The 7,500-nt window shown below is 54.3% G+C and overlaps 1 non-coding gene across 1 annotated transcript in view; it reads right to left on the bottom strand.

The window, feature by feature from the left end:
* LOC124772021 overlaps positions 1–1,309 on the bottom strand; it is a 1,909-nt gene extending 600 nt beyond the window's left edge. Inside the window, exon 1 of the ribosomal RNA XR_007013704.1 lies at positions 1–1,309. This exon is cut by the window's left edge and continues 600 nt beyond it. This is a non-coding gene — a ribosomal RNA (small subunit ribosomal RNA).
* Between the last annotated feature and the right edge of the window lie 6,191 nt (positions 1,310–7,500).

Here is a 7,500-nt window from a genome sequence, read left to right as displayed (position 1 = left end):
TGGTGAGGTTTCCCGTGTTGAGTCAAATTAAGCCGCAGGCTCCACTCCTGGTGGTGCCCTTCCGTCAATTCCTTTAAGTTTCAGCTTTGCAACCATACTTCCCCCGGAACCCAAAAGCTTTGGTTTCCCGGAGGCTGCCCGCCGAGTCATCGGAGGAACTGCGGCGGATCGCTGGCTGGCATCGTTTATGGTTAGAACTAGGGCGGTATCTGATCGCCTTCGAACCTCTAACTTTCGTTCTTGATTAATGAAAACATACTTGGCAAATGCTTTCGCTTCTGTTCGTCTTGCGACGATCCAAGAATTTCACCTCTAACGTCGCAATACGAATGCCCCCGCCTGTCCCTATTAATCATTACCTCGGGTTCCGAAAACCAACAAAATAGAACCGAGGTCCTATTCCATTATTCCATGCACACAGTATTCAGGCGGGCTTGCCTGCTTTAAGCACTCTAATTTGTTCAAAGTAAACGTGCCGGCCCACCGAGACACTCAATAAAGAGCACCCTGGTAGGATTTCAACGGGGTCCGCCTCGGGACGCACGAGCACGCACGAGGCGGTCGCACGCCTTCAGCTCGCCCCACCGGCAGGACGTCCCACGATACATGCCAGTTAAACACCGACGGGCGGTGAACCAACAGCGTGGGACACAAATCCAACTACGAGCTTTTTAACCGCAACAACTTTAATATACGCTATTGGAGCTGGAATTACCGCGGCTGCTGGCACCAGACTTGCCCTCCAATAGATACTCGTTAAAGGATTTAAAGTATACTCATTCCGATTACGGGGCCTCGGATGAGTCCCGTATCGTTATTTTTCGTCACTACCTCCCCGTGCCGGGAGTGGGTAATTTGCGCGCCTGCTGCCTTCCTTGGATGTGGTAGCCGTTTCTCAGGCTCCCTCTCCGGAATCGAACCCTGATTCCCCGTTACCCGTTACAACCATGGTAGGCGCAGAACCTACCATCGACAGTTGATAAGGCAGACATTTGAAAGATGCGTCGCCGGTACGAGGACCGTGCGATCAGCCCAAAGTTATTCAGAGTCACCAAGGCAAACGGACCGGACGAGCCGACCGATTGGTTTTGATCTAATAAAAGCGTCCCTTCCATCTCTGGTCGGGACTCTGTTTGCATGTATTAGCTCTAGAATTACCACAGTTATCCAAGTAACGTGGGTACGATCTAAGGAACCATAACTGATTTAATGAGCCATTCGCGGTTTCACCTTAATGCGGCTTGTACTGAGACATGCATGGCTTAATCTTTGAGACAAGCATATGACTACTGGCAGGATCAACCAGGGAGCTGCGTCAACTAGAGCTGAGCAGCCGGCCGCCCGGGAGTGTGTCCCGGGGGCCCGCGCGAACACGCAAGCGTCCGCTCAATCATTCTGCAAACAGGAGGAGGCTGAGCTCCCCTGCACAATACACCTCGAAACCCTCTCAGGTCCCGGCGGCGCGCAGCGCCGTCCCAAGTACTTGGTCGGGTTCGAGAGAGGCGCAATCGCCCGGAGTTAGGCGAGTAGACGCTTTCGGTGCGACCACCCGTGCTCCCAACTGAGCTTGCCGCTGCCGACAGAGGCCCGGGAGCGTGCTGTCGTGGCATTGCCGGCGGGAGACAACACGCGCCACCTACGGTGACCGGCAGCTCCAACGCCAGCGCCACAGAAGGACAAAAGCCCCACTTGGGTGCCGAAGCGAACTCTCCCAGCACAGCGCACGCGCCAACACATCCGCACAGCTGCGATACAAACCACCAGCGAGAACCGCTGGGGCGACCGAGCAGCAGACGGCGTCGCGGCGCCGAGCGCCGGGCGGCGGCGCATCCTCAACGCACACAGTCCTCAATCGGACCAGCACACTGAAGATGTCCACCGCGCTTCGCACCGGGCCCGCGAGGACCTACTTTGGCCGCACGGCGCCGCGCGCAGGGTGCGCCGGCGCGCAGCTGCGACGCCTGCCGCGTCCGTCGGCCGGCGCGCCTGCCACTGGCCGCCCCCACCAGCCGGCTGTAGCGCGTGCGCCCACGCACCGCGCGGCCAGCACGCCGGGAGGCGCCCCCTCACCGGCCGGGGACGGTCCCACCCAGCCACCGCCGCGTATCGCTTCACACCCAGATGCCGTTCAGTTTCGTCGGCATGGTGGGTATCGCTGGAACAACCGGTTAGTACCTCAACCTATCGTCGCCATCACCGATTCACCCCTAGCGAGAACAACCGCACCACAACGGGTTACCATTTGTTCATTTGCGTAACTTCACCAGAAAACGTATGCGTCCATCGCCATTTGCAACTTCCACGATTATTGCATGCCTGTGTCAGGTGTCACACCACACTACGTCTGCCCACATACACGCAACAAAATGTGCACGCCTAGACAATACGTGGAAGGTGGCCCCCGTACGTATGCGATGTCCATTGCTCGAACGACTGTCAACCGGCCTCTGTAGCATGTCGCAGATATGGAACGCGGTGCACCATGCTATCACGGTGTGTGAGGAGAGACGACTAGGTCCGAATACATCAACAGACAGCTCATGCTGATCACCATCCACGGCGTCCGTTCCTCCCACACGTCTCTATGGCGTACCACACTGCAATCCAGCTCTCATAGGGAGACGACACGTAGCTGCGTGCACAATATTTGCACTGTATGGTCCGCCGTTTTTGGGCGCAGTCGTTGTACGGTCACACATGTGCCACGATGTATCATTCAGTACATAAGGACGAATGTGCAGTACAGATTGTGGTTTACGCGTACGACATCAGCGGACAGTTGACACAGGCCGCACCACAACGTAGCCTGCGTACGTCGCATGCGAAGGGCATTGAACATGCAAACTTCTCACCAACCAGCTTGCGAAGGCAGGGGGCAAGGTGGGGACGTGGGGAGGTGTGGGGGGGGGGGGCGGCATGTACGTCCTGCTGCCATCCACATTACAGTGTACAGCAGGAGCATGTGGAAAGTCAGCAAGACTTGCAAGGTGTTTAACATGAAGCGATACACAGGGGAGCGGGCAGTGCGAGTAGCGAACTATATTGCGAGGGTTGCGGGTGGGCAACACTACACTAATTGAACGAGTCGTATAACAATTACAGAGCAGGTTTAGGCGACAACGTGGGTTACGTTAGCGGACAACGTGGGTTACGTTAAGGCACAACATGGGTTAGGTTAAGGCACAACATGGGTTAGGTTAAGGCACAACATGGGTTAGGTTAAGGCACAACATGGGTTACGTTAAGGCACAACATGGGTTACGTTAAGGCACAACATGGGTTACGTTAAGGCACAACATGGGTTACGTTAAGGCACAACATGGGTTACGTTAAGGCACAACATGGGTTAGGTTAAGGCACAACATGGGTTAGGTTAAGGCACAACATGGGTTAGGTTAAGGCACAACATGGGTTAGGTTAAGGCACAACATGGGTTAGGTTAAGGCACAACATGGGTTAGGTTAAGGCACAACATGGGTTAGGTTAGGGTACAACATGGGTTAGGTTAGGGCACAACATGGGTTAGGTTAGGGTACAACATGGGTTAGGTTAAGGCACAACATGGGTTAGGTTAAGGCACAACATGGGTTAGGTTAAGGCACAACATGGGTTAGGTTAAGGCACAACATGGGTTAGGTTAAGGCACAACATGGGTTAGGTTAAGGCACAACATGGGTTAGGTTAGGGGACAACATGGGTTAGGTTAGGGGACAACATGGGTTAGGTTAGGGGACAACATGGGTTAGGTTAGGGGACAACATGGGTTAGGTTAGGGGACAACATGGGTTAGGTTAGGGGACAACATGGGTTTGGTTAGGGGACAACATGGGTTAGGTTAGGGGACAACATGGGTTAGGTTAGGGGACAACATGGGTTAGGTTAGGGGACAACATGGGTTAGGTTAGGGGACAACATGGGTTAGGTTAGGGGACAACATGGGTTAGGTTAGGGGACAACATGGGTTAGGTTAGGGGACAACATGGGTTAGGTTAGGGGACAACATGGGTTAGGTTAGGGGACAACATGGGTTAGGTTAGGGGACAACATGGGTTAGGTTAGGGGACAACATGGGTTAGGTTAGGGGACAACATGGGTTAGGTTAGGGGACAACATGGGTTAGGTTAGGGTACAACATGGGTTAGGTTAGGGTACAACATGGGTTAGGTTAGGGTACAACATGGGTTAGGTTAGGGTACAACATGGGTTAGGTTAGGGTACAACATGGGTTAGGTTAAGGCACAACATGGGTTAGGTTAAGGCACAACATGGGTTAGGTTAAGGCACAACATGGGTTAGGTTAAGGCACAACATGGGTTAGGTTAAGGCACAACATGGGTTAGGTTAAGGCACAACATGGGTTAGGTTAAGGCACAACATGGGTTAGGTTAAGGCACAACATGGGTTAGGTTAAGGCACAACATGGGTTAGGTTAGGGGACAACATGGGTTAGGTTAGGGGACAACATGGGTTAGGTTAGGGGACAACATGGGTTAGGTTAGGGGACAACATGGGTTAGGTTAGGGGACAACATGGGTTAGGTTAGGGGACAACATGGGTTAGGTTAGGGTACAACATGGGTTAGGTTAAGGTACAACATGGGTTAGGTTAAGGCACAACATGGGTTAGGTTAAGGCACAACATGGGTTAGGTTAAGGCACAACATGGGTTAGGTTAAGGCACAACATGGGTTAGGTTAAGGCACAACATGGGTTAGGTTAAGGCACAACATGGGTTAGGTTAAGGCACAACATGGGTTAGGTTAAGGCACAACATGGGTTAGGTTAAGGCACAACATGGGTTAGGTTAAGGCACAACATGGGTTAGGTTAAGGCACAACATGGGTTAGGTTAAGGCACAACATGGGTTAGGTTAAGGCACAACATGGGTTAGGTTAAGGCACAACATGGGTTAGGTTAAGGCACAACATGGGTTAGGTTAAGGCACAACATGGGTTAGGTTAAGGCACAACATGGGTTAGGTTAAGGTACAACATAGGTTAGGTTAAGGTACAACATAGGTTAGGTTAAGGTACAACATAGGTTAGGTTAAGGTACAACATAGGTTAGGTTAAGGTACAACATAGGTTAGGTTCGGTTACACGTTGTTGTAAGGAAAGGTGTAGGGGGGGGGGGCGGGGGCGGCAGGTTCGTTGATAGTGATTATAGTAAGTGAATGCTTGTGACATGATCAGATTTGTCACGTCAGGATGCACCTTTGGCTTATTAGAGGCGGCGCTCCAATTCTATGCTTGTGTCAGACCTGTGTCTTTGACTCATGTCATTGTTTGTGCGCTGTGACAGGAGGTACTATTGTGATGTTGGGTGCACCGTTGTATAGGACATGTGTGGGTGTTGGTGCCTTATCTGCGCAATGGTGGATGTCGAAAGGGTGGGATATTCTATTTTCCGCATGGACCTCCTGGTCTGGTTGTGATAGTGTGGATTGTGTAATGTGGCGGAGAGGATGCACTGGATGTTGTTCCATGCTGGTGCTTACGTATTGTATGTGCGCCTGTTAGAAGCAGAGAGTGGTGCGTGATCAGAGTGTCTGGCTGACGTGTGGTTCCCATTGTGGGCTGACTCTTTCAGCATGTATACGGACAGTTGTATATATTTTCTGTAGTTTGATGGCTCTGCATTGATTACTAATCAGCGCCGTGTGTACGGGTAATCTGGTTCCAGTCCAAAATGTTCCATCTGTGTACATTAGTGACAAAGACTCCCCCATGCAGTGGGGCTCGGTCTGTTATAACTCTTCCGCGTAATATATTTGCGCCACGTTTTTGCGACTGCGAGTGCGAGTGCGAGTGCAACGCGCATGGGGACCGACATGCTGATGGCTCGGTATCGGACGCCGTACAGTGAGCAACGCGATCGCGTCTCTCGCTCGTAAGTGGTACAGGTCGCGGCTCATGTATACGGACAGCGGGAATGTCGCATATTGGAAATAACTCTTCATGAAACGCAAGATATAGGGGTGGATTGCACTTTACGAGTGCGGGAAACGTCCGCCGTTCATCCGCTGGAGGTGCGCGTTTGGCGGTTGGGGTGGTCCACGAACGGGTGCGGGTGGAGTCATTGCCGGTCCACGGCTTCGTGCGGCAGAGCCACTGGAGAATGGGTGCTATGGTCGACAGAGGCTGCAGGCTTTTTGGGTGGCGTCGAAAGGCGGCCACTGTGGCGCCATCGCTGTCTTAGTCGGCTTGGCGTCTCATAGATGGCGGTAGCGTCGTTGCAGGAGGTCATGTTGCGGGAGACCTACAGATGGCGGTATGTTTTGTGGTGCGGACGTAGTGTTGTCAGATGCGCATAGATGGCGGTATTGCATGTGGTGTCGCCCTATTTTCATAGATGGCGATACTGTTTTGCCGGCATGGGTGGCGTAGTTCCGTCGGATCCCTGTAGGTGGACCTGTCGTTTAGCCACATTCCCATAGGTGGCAGTGTGCTATGTCTACTGTCGACACCCACGTCACCACTATCTATCTATTTCCTAATACCTCGCCCCCCCCCCCCCTACAGACTTATCACCACACACACTAACCGCCCCGGGGACTTGCCAACGACACACCCTATCCCAAGTCTATTTTCTTGCGGAGCATCATGTGTTATTATATTTTATTTCACATCCATCGGTTAGGGGGATTGGCGTTCACCGGACGGAGGCGGGGGGGACGGCGACAACGTACCAGATCCCGCCGGGCACCGCGACCGCCGCACAGCACCCGCCCGACGCCGCCGCCTCCAAGCGACGCCCCGGCCGGTGGGCCGACATCGACCGTCCGGCACCCACCGCGGCACCCGGCGCCGGCCGCCAAAGCGATACGCTATAGCGCGGCGGTACACACGGCGCCCGGCCGGCGCCGCCTCCCCGCGCGCACGGAGGCGGCACCCATCGCAGCGCCCACGCCAACCGATACGCCCCAGTCCGCCGCACCCACTGCAGCGCCCTGGGTGCGGCGCGCCCGCCCAGACCGATACGCCCAGAGATGCGACGTGCGGAAACTGAAAGCAAGGGGGGCCCACGCGTACCCCTGCTGGCGACCAGCTCCTGGGGGTCTCGTCTCGCGACAAGACGAATCCCCCAAGCTAGGGCTGAGTCTCAACAGATCGCAGCGTGGCAACTGCTCTACCGAGTACAACACCCCGCCCGGTACCTAAGTCGTCTACAGACGATTCCGAGTCCCGACATCGAAATATAGACACCCATGGTCGACCGGTAGGGGCAGGGCGGCGCCGGGAACAGATCCCAGACAGCGCCGCCCGAGTGCCCCGTCCGGCAAACAAGTAGGGCCCGTACGGCGCGGCGCCACGTGGGTCGACCGCGCCTAGTAAAGTCACGTATTTTCGAGCCTTTCGACCCTCGGGACTCCTTAGCGATATCGTTGCCACAATGGCTAGACGGGATTCGGCCTTTGTAGGGGGGGGGGCGGGGGCGGCAGGTTCGTTGATAGTGATTATAGTAAGTGAATGCTTGTGACATGATCAGATTTGTCACGTCA

The sequence above is a fragment of the Schistocerca piceifrons genome, unplaced genomic scaffold (genome assembly GCF_021461385.2).
Source record: "Schistocerca piceifrons isolate TAMUIC-IGC-003096 unplaced genomic scaffold, iqSchPice1.1 HiC_scaffold_936, whole genome shotgun sequence".
NCBI classification, from domain to species: Eukaryota; Metazoa; Arthropoda; class Insecta; order Orthoptera; family Acrididae; genus Schistocerca; species Schistocerca piceifrons.
The sequence above is the reverse complement of the archived record's forward strand: the minus strand, read 5'-3'. Positions and strand labels throughout refer to the sequence as shown.